We start from the raw sequence: 12,254 nt of genomic DNA, 5'->3' as shown, positions 1-12,254 counted from the left end.
GGATGCTCTGTGCAGTCCTTGAAGTTTTGCTGCTGCATGCAATTTCACCAATTCTTCAAGCACATAAGGGTGGATGAAAAGAGACAATGCATATCATGTAGCATATGGGCTCAGGTAATACTAAGAGCCATCTTTCTCACCATCCATAAAATCTTCAGGGGATGTAATAGTTGGCTTGTGGCCAACTTCCTCTGAGTTGGCCACAAGCAGTCAAGGAGACATAAACCCATGGTACAGCTATCTATAGGGAACCACAAACCCTTGCAACTATGCAAGAGCTTCTGATTCCCCTAGTCTGCTGTGACTGCAGCACAGAGTGGACTTTTTCAGTTCTCCTACTGCTGGCAGGGAGAGATGAGCACTTGATTGCCATACCAGAAATTATTATTGAGAGAGAGAGATAGCATGTGCGAGAGAGAGTGACCATTCTACTAGCGTAGGCAAGGAAGACAGTCTAAAACCAAGTTTTTGGGAAGTTTATAAGATTCTAGGATCTACACCACTGCAGCCTATTGCCCACAGTGGCTTAACTGGTCTGCAATGCAGATGACTATCTTTACAAGAAGCATGCAAAAGGACTATCCCATTCCTCCTGTGAGTCCACACAATGGCAGAGAGTGAAAACACAAAATAAACCTGGTTGCTCCTCATGGTGGAGTATGAATGGAGTGCTCTAGAACAGGGGTTCCCAAACTTTTTGACACGGGGACCAGTAAATCCATTCACGAGCTTTCGGAGGACTGGTAACATTCATTTGCATATTTGCATATTCATTAAGCAAATGACAAATATGCAGATATGTTGTTTTTGGTCCTCCCAAAGCTCCCAGGGCCAGCTTTAGCAAAGCTTTTGATACGGCCACCCACAACATTCTTACCAGCAAGTTAAGGGAATATGGATTGGAAAAATGGACTGTAATCCAATAAAACCCTGCACCACCACATCGTGTATTGAAAAGGGGCTCATTTATTTTCAGAAAGCTGACACCGTCTTTGGAATTTTTTATCCATATTCTCATTCCGGATGGTGAATGCACCAGGTTCTCTCCATTCTGACACACTGTAGTGCCTTTAAACCTCACTGTCAGCAGTGGGGATATTTAAAAGACACTGCTTTTAAATTTTTATTCAGGATCTGCATGTGGCCTGAACTGTCTCCCTCCCCGCTGGCCAATTCTCTCCCCCTTCCCCTCCCCACCTTCCACCCCCATGCCCTGGGCCAGCCCCGCTGTCCCCGCCAGCCGATTCTCTCCCAATCTCTCCTGGCAAGCCCTACTGCCCCCGCCAGCCATGCTTCCACCGGCCGGTTCCCCACCCAGCCCCGCGATCTCCCCCAGCCAGCCTCACTACCCCCATCAGCTGGTTCCCCCCGCGATCTCCCCTGGCCAGCCCCACTGCTCCCACCCTCCCCCCCCGACCAGCCCTCCTTCTGCCAGCCGGTTCCCCCCACCCCAGCCAGCCCTGCTTCCGTTGGCCGGTTCCCCGTCCTATCTCCCCCCGGGCAGCTTCACTGCCCCGACCCTGCTTCCCTGCAGCCCATATCCAACCCCTCCTCTGCCCTCCACAGCCAGCAGTAGGAGCTCACCTGGTAACCCTCACCTTGCTTCTTCCGGGAGCCTGAAACATACGGCTGCATCTGCCCAGCCTGATTGAGAGCTTGGGGAACTCAGCGATGCACGGGCAGTCCGGGAGCCCGGAACACCATTGCAGCCACGCTGAGGCCCAGTATTTTTTTCCCATGGCCCGGTACCGGGGCCCGGCCCATAGTTTGGGAAATGCTACTCTAGAAAAATAGCTCGTACAGACCTTTGCAATAGAACTGTAATTTGGATCATATGTACTATTTGGACTCCATTCATTTTCTAAGAAAAAAATTAAAATAGCCTCTGGAAAAAATAAAGTGACTGTGAGGGGTAATATCATGGGGTAAAACTTTGAAAAGGAATAACATGATTTGTTTTCTTAACCCTGGGGGCAGGGGGAGAGTAGGTGAACTAAACAGTACAGATTTGAGAAAACTAGTTTAAGCAAAGAGGTCAACCGAGTCTAAAGATCATGCCTAAATTTGTAGATAAAGATCTCGTGAAGAGCTCAGAAATTCAATGCTCTGTAGAAACCCAACAAATACATGTTTGAAGGCATATAATTGCCATTTAATGCTGAAGAGGAGGAGGAAAGGGGGAAAGATACAGTCATATGAACACAGGGTTAAAATGCATATCATAACACTATCACTCAAACTCAAGAACGGGAAGTCAGTTTACCAAGAAAATTAACTTAAAGGAAATTACATTTCCTGAGTACATCTGCTGAAAGTAACTCTGTACTGTTGTCTGTACTGCAAGAAGTATTGTGTTTATATGTAACTAGTTACTCACTATAATCCAGTATTTTAACAACCCAGAGGAAGATTCGAAACACAAAGTATATACAGTGCAATAACATCTTTTAACCATCTGATATGGATTACCCTCCCTGTCTGTTTATAAATAGAAGGCCATGGCTAAACAGATGGCTGCTCAGAGTATAATTTTTTTTCCATACAGAAACCTCAGGTACAGGAGCAAACTTTTTCATCCTGAGTTTGTAAGGACAGCTAGGTGACACTCATTAGGAACACCTGCTAGCAGCCACAAGACTACTGATGCCTGTTCAGCTGATGAAAGAAAGTGGACAACCAATGTTTGATGTTCTGTAAAGCATCAAGGATACTTTCATGATAATGGATAATGCTGATGAGAGCATTTGACTTTCCAAGCACCCAGTGTCAGAGGGCCAAATTCTGTCACACACATGGCTTCCAGTTGCATTCAGGAGTAGAAAATCAATCCCAAATTATATCAGGTATAACATTTCTAAAGCAATATACATTGGATCGTGTACCAGGAAAGTAGATGGGGATAGTAGTTCAAATATTTATCCAACATCATATCTCAATTTCAGTACTTAAGTTCACCTCTAATTACAATTACAAGGCAAAATTTGCTTAGATAATATACAAAAGGTTACTCTTAAACTCACAACAGTTTCACTGAAGTCAATGAGCATTTTGCAGAGAACCAGATTTTGGTCAAGTGTCATCAAATTATCCTTGGTGCTTTATCCAAATTCTGTTTCCCTGAAAAACATCCTTTGACTTCAGTGAGAGTTATGCACAATTAAAAATCACAGATTTTGGCCCATTTTTGGTGTCAAGTTAAAGATATAATGGATGTTTGCATGACCATTGTTAAATTCTTTCAGAGCATAGCCTACATAAGTCTTGTGTTCAGAAACATTTTAGAGCATTTGTTTCAGAGACAATTGACCAGAACAGTTCCTAACAGCTTTTGTTTCCTTTTACTTTTGTTACTGTAACACAACCATAAAAATGGGGTAAGTTATAGACAAACGGTCTCTGACCAAATTGTCAATCTTTATTCTTAGTTTCATCATTTTTTTTGTGGGTTTGTCATACCCTCAATCTTATTTTAAACATAATTGTCTGTGGTTTAATAATTTCTTTTCCTTCTGTAGACAATCCAACTTTTTTCATCCCAAACGAGCCTTTAAAAAGTCTGCTTGAACCCTATTTGTAGCCAACCGGAAGCATCTCATTTTTTTTATGTCAAGTGAATACATGTTCCCTTTGCAATTAGAAAATAAAAGGGTACTGGATTTCAGTGCAATTTTTTTTAAATGGCTAACATATGCAAAGATAGAGAAGTTTTCTACTACAAAAAGATTTAATTCACTGCAAGATTTTAAAGATTTTTATGATATACTTTAAAGTAATGTCCTTCATACAAGGCCAGTCTTAAAGAATTTGGTTTACCGAAAGATCGAAGATACATCGTCCAATAAATGTTCAACCATTAGTAAAGTAGAAAGTCTCTCTTCATATTCCTTGACATCTCATGTAGATTACTTTTATAAGAAATAGATTTTGTTTCTAGAATTATGAAATAAAATACATAGACCATTGAAATATTCATATGCAAATACATTTTCTGTAATCTTTGCAGAGGACACATCCCTATTACTGTTCTCAGACACAAACACCCTTTACATTTTCCTTTGTGTTTTGGACTGCTTCCCTTTGCAGACACAATCCCGGCTACATCTACACTGCAGGCTTCTTACACAACAACAGCTGTTCTTGTGCAAAAACTTGCGGAGCGGCTACACTGTACGTGTGTTCTTGTGCAAGTAAATTTATAGTAAAGCATCAGAAAAGAAGGCTTCTTGTGCAAGACTTATTCCTCTCCCCACAAGGAATAAGCCCTCTTGCACAAGAGCTCTTGTGCAAGAAGGCAGTGTGGACAGGCAACAGAGGTTTCTTGCGCAAGAAACCCCTATGGCTAAAATGGCCATCAGAGCTTACTGGCACAAGAGAGCATCCACACTGCTATAGAAGCTCTTGCGCAAAAGCACATGGCAGTATGGACACACTCTTGTGCAAGACCTTTTTTTTTGCAGAAAAAAAACCTCTTTTTTTTTGCAGAAAAAGAACTCTTGCGCAAAACAGTTCTCGCGCAAGAAGCCTGCAGTGTAGACGTAGCCCCCATGTTTATCTGACACCGGAATTAAAAACAAAACCCATCAGTGTTAACTACAAATCTGCAAAAAAAAATTATTTAATGTTCATGGTAACTGAGGCATTTCCCTGGGAGCAGTCACACAGCTCACCAAGACAAAGGCAATCACAGTTAATAAATAGGAAAAGACATTCAGAATAAAAATGTGCTGATTTACAAGAAGAGAGGGTTTGTTAATCCAAACACTGCATACCTAATTTAATGTGTAGGAATTAAGAAGGGTTTCTTTTTGGAACTAAGTTATTTTAGTAATCAGGTATGAAAAATAATTGTGCACCTTCTCCAGGAAAGCAGTTTTATTCCCCTATCCGTTTCTTAAGTACAGTATAATGAGTTTACTATATGCTAGTATAAAAAGCAAAGGAAGTAGGATATAACCTCTGTGTTCTTGAATTTACTTCCTTTGATTGTAACATGTTCTTACTTTGTGTGGATTATCCAGATCTTAGAATGAATTCAAAAATTGACTCTTGGTCTCTTTCCTCTAACCGCTGCCCACACACTCCATTGTAATATGAAGCCAAACTAACCATTCTCACATTATTCAAAAGACTCTGCAGTGTCTGCAAATTTTGGCATTTGTATCCTCCTTCATCAGTGACAGAACATCTATTTTGTCACTGCTGGATTTAAAATCAATTCATCATGGAACCAACATATCCAGATGACATTGGTGGAAGGAAAAAAGGAGCATCTCGGATGGATGGAGTCTTCTTATCTTCACCCCCAAAAAACTGCAAATAATCAAAGTGACACACCACATTCTCATTTGGCTAAAATCGCCATTGCAAATGAGCTTGCAGCTGCACATTTTTACTTATTGAATTTGAGTAGATGAAATGAACCTAAGCATTCAGTCTAATATGAGGGAGTAAATGGACTGTTGTCTTAGTACTTCTCCAAAGATGTTTGAACTGGAACAGAATTAATTTTAATGAGCATGCAACATCTGGAGAAGCCCCTGAAGAATTACTGAAAGCCAAGTTTACACATTATTTTAAGAAAAAGAAGAAAAAAATCCCTGCAAAAATCCTAACTCTCTACTGAGAAAACACAAGAAGGAAGGGGGGAAATAAAGGAAATTATCTCCAGGCAAGTCTGCACTTACAAAAAGATCAGTGTTCCAGAGGTCGATATTCTAGGCTTTGATTTAGCAGGTCTAATAGGGTATGTCTACTCTACAAAGTTAATTCGAACTAACAGCTGTTAGTTCGAATTAACTTTGATAGGTGCTACACATACAAACCGCTAGTTCGAACTTAATTCGAACTAGCGGAGTGCTTAATTTGAACTAGGTAAAGCTCATTGTACGAGGACTAACGCCTAGTTTGAATTAAGTAGTTCGAATTAAGGGCTGTGTAGACACTTAATTCGAACTAGTGGGAGGCTAGCCCTCTCCAGCTTTCCCTGGTGGCCACTCTGGGAACCACCAGGGAAACTCGTTTGCCCCCCTCCCGGCCCCGGAGCCCTTAAAGGGGCACGGTCTGGCTACGGTGCCCGTGCCAGCTGCAAGGCTGCCAGCACCCAGCCAGCAGACCCTGCACTTGGCACGGCACGAGCCAGCCACCCGCTGCCACCCAGCCCTCCGCCTCTTCCCGGGACCAGGCTGGTTGCTCCCAGGAGCATGCCCAGGGTCGCAAGAGGCGGGCGCCCGCCTGGTCTAGTGCGGACATCGTGGACCTCATCCAGGTTTGGGGGGAAGCCTCCAACATCCACAACCTCCGCACTAGGCACAGGAAAGTGGCCGTCTAGGGCAGGATAGCTGCCAGCCTGGCCACCCAGGAGCAGGTTTGCATGAAAATCAAGGTGGTCCAGTAAGACCCCGACCCTGAGCCCTGAGCTTAGAACATAAAAACATAAGAATGGCCATACTGGGTCAGACCAAAGGTCCATCTAGCCCAGTAGCCTGTCGGCCGACAGCAGTCAACACTAGGTGCCCTGGAGGGGATGGACTGAAGACAATGACCAAGCCATTTATCTCGTGCCATCCATCTCCAGCCATGCACAAACAGAGGCCAGGGGCACCATTTCTACCCCATGGCTAATACCACTCCATGGACCCAACCTCCATCACTTTATCTCACTTCTCTTTAAACTCTGTTCTAGTTCTAGCCTTCACAGCCTCCTGCAGCAAGGAGTTCCACAGGTTGACTATTAGCTTTGTGAAGAACAACTTTCTGTTATTTGTTTAAAGCCTGCTACCCATTCATTTCATTTGGTGTCCTCTAGTCCTTCTATTATGGGAACTAATGAAGAACTTTTCTTTATGCACCCTCTCCACACCACTCATGCTTTTATAGACCTCTATCATATCCCCCCTCAGTCTCCTCTTTTCTAAGCTGAAAAGTCCCAGTCTCTTTAGCCTCTCTTCATATGGGACCTGTTCCAAACCCCTGATCATTTTAGTTGCCCTCTCCTCTCCCACCCTTTGTCTTCCCCTCTCCCACCTCCTTTTCCCAGTCTCCCCGAGTTTTGTTCAATAAAGAGAGTTTCTATTTTTGAACATACTTCATGTGCTCCCCCTGCCCCAGATCAATCATGGCCTGTGGGTGGGGAAGCAGGGAAGTATTCTGCTTGAGGCCCAGCCCCTTCTAGTGTGGCCCGGGGCCATTTCAAAAATTTCAGAAGTGCCCCCAGCAAAAAATTCTTGCCCACGCCTGGTCTAGCCCAAGCCTTGTACATATATGTGGGAATTAACACAGAATGCTTCATGGTTTGAAGATAAGAGATTTACTTGAAAATTATTTCAAAGATAGTAGCTCCTTTGATGATCTGATAAAGCCGATTGTGTTCCACACTGAATTTGCAATGACATTTGGGCTGTATCCTAATAACTGCAGTTCTTTTTAGTGGCATGGAGAAATGAACCCTTTTCTGTAAAAGCATGGCAGCATAGTAAACCTTGGGAAAAAACACTTTAAGTCTCCAGGGTGTGGGGAGAGGGTTCTTGTTGCCTCTTTTCCGTTTTTCTCCCAATTATCTAAAATTGGCTGCTATGCTTTCTGACTGTAAAGTAAAAAATCAGGGTGCCTACGCAACTGGTTTTTTTTTTAACCCATCCTATTGGTTGTGCAGCAGGTGGCTAAATCATGAAGAGTTGAAGCCAGACAGCTTTGTTTGCACTCACAGACATCTGCAAAGTTCCTAAACTCACAGATAATGGGTTTTTGGTGTCAGTTCACCCATGGTTTAATTAGGTCCTAAAAAGCTATAAAAGCTGGTTCTATTCGTTTTATCTGTATAGTAACTCCAGATTTCATAGCACATAATATGTTATATCCAAGAAGAGTATCTGATGGAGCTGAACTTTCACAAACTTAGCATTGTGATCATCCTGAACTTTGCACTCATTTCTGTAGCACAAAGAAAAATGGGTTGTCTGACACAATCATCTTTTGGCTCATGTTTAGAGGCAGAATATGATAATGATCCCATATTAAAATAGCTGGATTGTAACTTTTTTCTTTAGAAAAAGAAAGAGGAAGAGCTTTTGGGAGATAGGAATCAGAAAAGAAAAGAAAAAAAAACAAGAAAGGTTTCTGAAGAGTTTTCCTTTTCAGCTTGGTATGATTTTAATAAACTGTTACCCCATTAAAACCACCACACCATACACTTTTGTAATCAGTTCCCTTTTTGTAATTGTTCCAATGTTGTATCCACTGTGTATGAATCAACGCCAGATAAATATGGCTGTGCTTCAAGAAGCACTACTTTTCAAAGCCTTACTCTGAACTCTCTGGCTCAAGCACACAAATTTGAGGGACAAATGTCACTGTAAAGTACAGAGTCTACAGTACTTTCCAACCCTTCTCTTCTGCATGGCTCTTCTGCATATGTTCATAGGCCAGCAAACATCAAATGAGACATGGAGACTGAAGCCAAATAATTCAGACCAAACTGATCAAGTTTACCCACTCAGTGCAAGATGTTTTTAGTTCATAAGACCTTTTTTTCTTTTGTAGGCTAATTAAAACAGCTTGACTAGGACTTACTGAAATATTACGTTCCTTGCCATTCAAAAATTGTGTGAGCCAATGCCAGCACTCCGCCCCATTTTCTTTTAAAACCATATGCAGCTCTATTAAAGTTTTAAACCTGCTTGAGGTAGCCACAGCTGCTTCTAATATTCTGCCCATTAAATCCTCCTCTTCCTCCCAGACTGAACCCCTATGAAGTGTGCCAAACAGTTAATTTTGTTTTGTTTTTCTGGTCCCTTACATAATGCCGCCTTATTCAAACACAGGAAAATGTATGCCTGAACAACTAAAATGTGTGGTTCAAAATCCTATGGATATTGTTTAAAGCTTTTTAGGTGTATTTCTAAGCAAATAATGGTATTTTGGTATTTAAGAACTTGCAACATCAAGTACAGAGAATGTAGGCAATAGCAGGAATATTGCAAAAATGTTATCTGGTTTTGCAAAGACAACAATGAAAAATTTAGATTACAACAACTGTAGGCATGTTAACAACAGTTGGTGTGTCCTAATAAAAAGGCACGTGAAGCCAGTTTTGTCTTGCATTGCTTTCCCTCTCCCTTGTCATGTCTGCATGTCAGATTACTTATAGAATTACTATGTATGTCTAAACAGGCTTGAACAAATAACAGAAAGAATACTGTATTATTTTATTATGGGACTATCAATGAGTGTTTTAGTTTTGCAGGTAACAAAATAAATTACTTTTGCAGTCTGCTTTTCCATGAACCCAATACAGGAAGTCCCCAACTTAGAAATGGGTTGTGTTCCAAAAGATTGTTTGTAAGGCAGTTGTCTGGAACACAGAACACATTTTCCCATAGAAACAAAGTTATAAATGTTAGTTAGGTTCCCATGCTGGCCCACAAAAGCCTATTTAGCCATAATGCAGTGGAAACATTGTATATTTGCATTGAAAAATAGTAGAAAGATTCTTTTATTTAATCTTGAATGCTGGTGCTTGAGAAAAGTCAGATTTAATTAGAGGAGGATGAGGAGGTAGGTGGAAATTTGGAAGGGGTTTTGTAGGCCTCCCCCAGCCACCATTCCTCCCTTCCACAGGCTCAGTGCCAGCTCCAAAAACCCCCATTCCCCATCCCCTCACCCTTGTGGGCTGCATCCAGCCTTTGCTCACCGGGAGGTGGTGAGCAGTGTGGGCTGGAGAACTGTGGAGAAGCAGGGGCTGGCTGTGTAGCTGACAGCTAGAGAAAAGCAGCAGTTTCCCCTTCAAAGTGCTACTTCTCTCCGGGCACTGACAGCACAGCCACCCACTGTTTCTGCAGAGTCCTCTGACCAGCACTTGTGCCGCTCACCACCACCTGCAACTCTTGTCCAATCTCCTGAGGCTGCAGGTGAGCTTTTGTTTGCATGTGTGGATGTTTGTAAGTCGGATGTTTGTAAGTCTAGGAGTGCCTGTATTGAAATGGTCACTTGGCTTTGCAGCTGTCGACAAGAGTTTTTCCTTAGTAAAGTGAAACTGAAAATGTCAAAGGTCAGATCATGATAGAAATGTAGCCGCGTTAGCCTGGTGTAGCTGAAACAAAAAACAGGACTATGTAGCACTTTAAGGACTAACAAGATGGTTTATTAGGTGATGAGCTTTTGTGGGCCAGACCCACTTCCTCAGATCAAATAGTGGAAGAAAATTGGCATGTAACCCAGTTGGCCACTTCCATTCCTCTGTATAGATTGGACCTCCCTGGTCCAGCACTCTGAGGACCAGATCGGTCCCAGACAGGGGACTTTTCCTTAACGAGGTGGGGGGACAGACAACTCAAACAGCTTTGCTGATGTGCTCCGGGCTCTCCTGTGATCCACCAGCAGAGCTCACTGGGTTCCCCAACGAGCTCCGCTGCCAGCTGGTCTTGTTCCCCTTCTATCCCGGGGCCGCTGTGGCTCCGGTGCCCTATGGCTGCCAGGACTCTGCACCTCCGGGGCCTGTAGATCTCCACTCCTGGAAGAGCGGGAGAAGTGGGACTCTGGGATGTTCCAAAGCCTCTGGGGTGCCCCGATGATGGCTGGGGCTCCACTGCCCTGGTGCTGCCGGGGAGCAGTGGCTCTAGGGCCACTGTGCTTCTGCTCCCTTCGGCTGTCTTGGGGGTGGCCAAAGATCCGCTGCCCTGGGGCTGCCTGGTCCTTTGGGGGTCCACTGGTGCAGGGCCACCAGAGCTTCTGGGCCGCTGGGACTCCACTGCCCCTGAGTTGGTTAATTCTGCTGCTCTAAGGCTTTCAGGGTTCTACAAACTCAGGACTATTGGATTCTGCTGTCTGGGCCACTATTCTGTATCCAATCCAATGAGACGAGGCTTCTGGTTCCCAGCCTACAGCCGGGCTCCCTGGGCTCTCTGGTCCAGGGGTTCTCTGGTCCAGCAACATCCCTGGTCCTGCCAGACCACAGATGTTGCCAGGCAAGAGAGGTACAACCTGCACTTTGTTCCTATGCAAACCTGAAGAGGAGGAGACGGAGTCATTGTACTGATCACATTTATAGAATATGCATACTGTGTATGGACCGTCCACGAGTAAAAAGCATCATCCTGGTGGACAGGGTGTAGGGAGCATTCTTCCATCCTTAACAATTACCATAAGTTTCCCCAAAGTTAGATTTTTTTTTAAAGAAAATTGAATCATCTACTGTTAGGGGCAAAGGGAGAGGCTAAGTAATGGAAAGAGGTTCCCCAGTTGTAACGAGCTTCGGAAACCTCAAAAATAGTCTGTGAATTTTGGAAAAATCTCAGACTGCACTAGGATTACCACATTAAATACTTTTTAGTCAAAAACTGTACATGAAGTTTGTATGTTAAAACCTATTTTCTTATAAAAATGTGCTAGCCAGCATACAGCTGCTGTTGCCACAGAAGCAAACAGAGGTATTATAGATGCCTACATTAGAGGTAGACAAATATTTTCAGACAAATACTTCATTGACTGAATTTCACTGCAATTTAAGATGAACCAGTGATTTATTACTGTCTCCAAATACAGCTACATTTTACATTTATGTCATCTGACCTATCTCACTCCTTTCTTAATATGTGACAGAAAAAAAATCTTTATAGATCAGCTTCTAAAAGCTGATACACTTTCTTTAGAAAAATCATAATTTTTGTGCCATTAAATATCCACACCCTATATTATCACCCAGAGTTATGAAAGAACATCTCAGCTGAAAGAACAATTACTATATTTCAAGAAACCTAACTAAGCTTGGGCGAGCTAAGGAAGTGACTTTAGTGAAGTAAGATAATATTTATATCTGACAGGCAATTAGAGCTATCGCAAACTCTTTGCATGATTATGGTCTGATAGCACTTTATAGACTAACAAAACATGTAGATGGTATCATGAGCCTTCGTGGACACAGCCCACTTCTTCAGATGTGCTCACAAAAACTCATGATACCATCTACATGTTTTGTTAATCTATAAAGTGCTACCAGATCATTTGCTTGCTGTTTTTTTCTGTAACAGACTAACTCGGCTACCCCCTGAAGCTCTCTTTGCATGATTGTCACTCTTTGGGCAAAGAATTGACTTGTAAGTTAAATGAGCTTACAGGTTATTTCTATTTGAACTCTCCATCAGTATCTGATTTCACCCAGTAAGAAAAAGCCTAAAATAGAAGAAGAGGTAAGAATGAGGCAAGCCAACAGAGCTGCTAAAAAGAAATATAACTCCTAAATGTAAGGCCATACATTAAGG

General features: G+C 42.7%; 1 protein-coding gene across 11 annotated transcripts in view; it reads right to left on the bottom strand.

The window, feature by feature from the left end:
- The window catches only part of NAV3 (neuron navigator 3), an 812,431-nt gene that overhangs the window by 351,713 nt on the left and 448,464 nt on the right, over positions 1-12,254 (bottom strand). The gene's annotated exons all lie outside the window — the stretch shown is intronic.

Source organism: Pelodiscus sinensis, chromosome 1 (assembly GCF_049634645.1).
Source record: "Pelodiscus sinensis isolate JC-2024 chromosome 1, ASM4963464v1, whole genome shotgun sequence".
Classification (NCBI taxonomy): domain Eukaryota; kingdom Metazoa; phylum Chordata; order Testudines; family Trionychidae; genus Pelodiscus; species Pelodiscus sinensis.
This window is presented reverse-complemented; position numbering and strand designations above follow the sequence as displayed.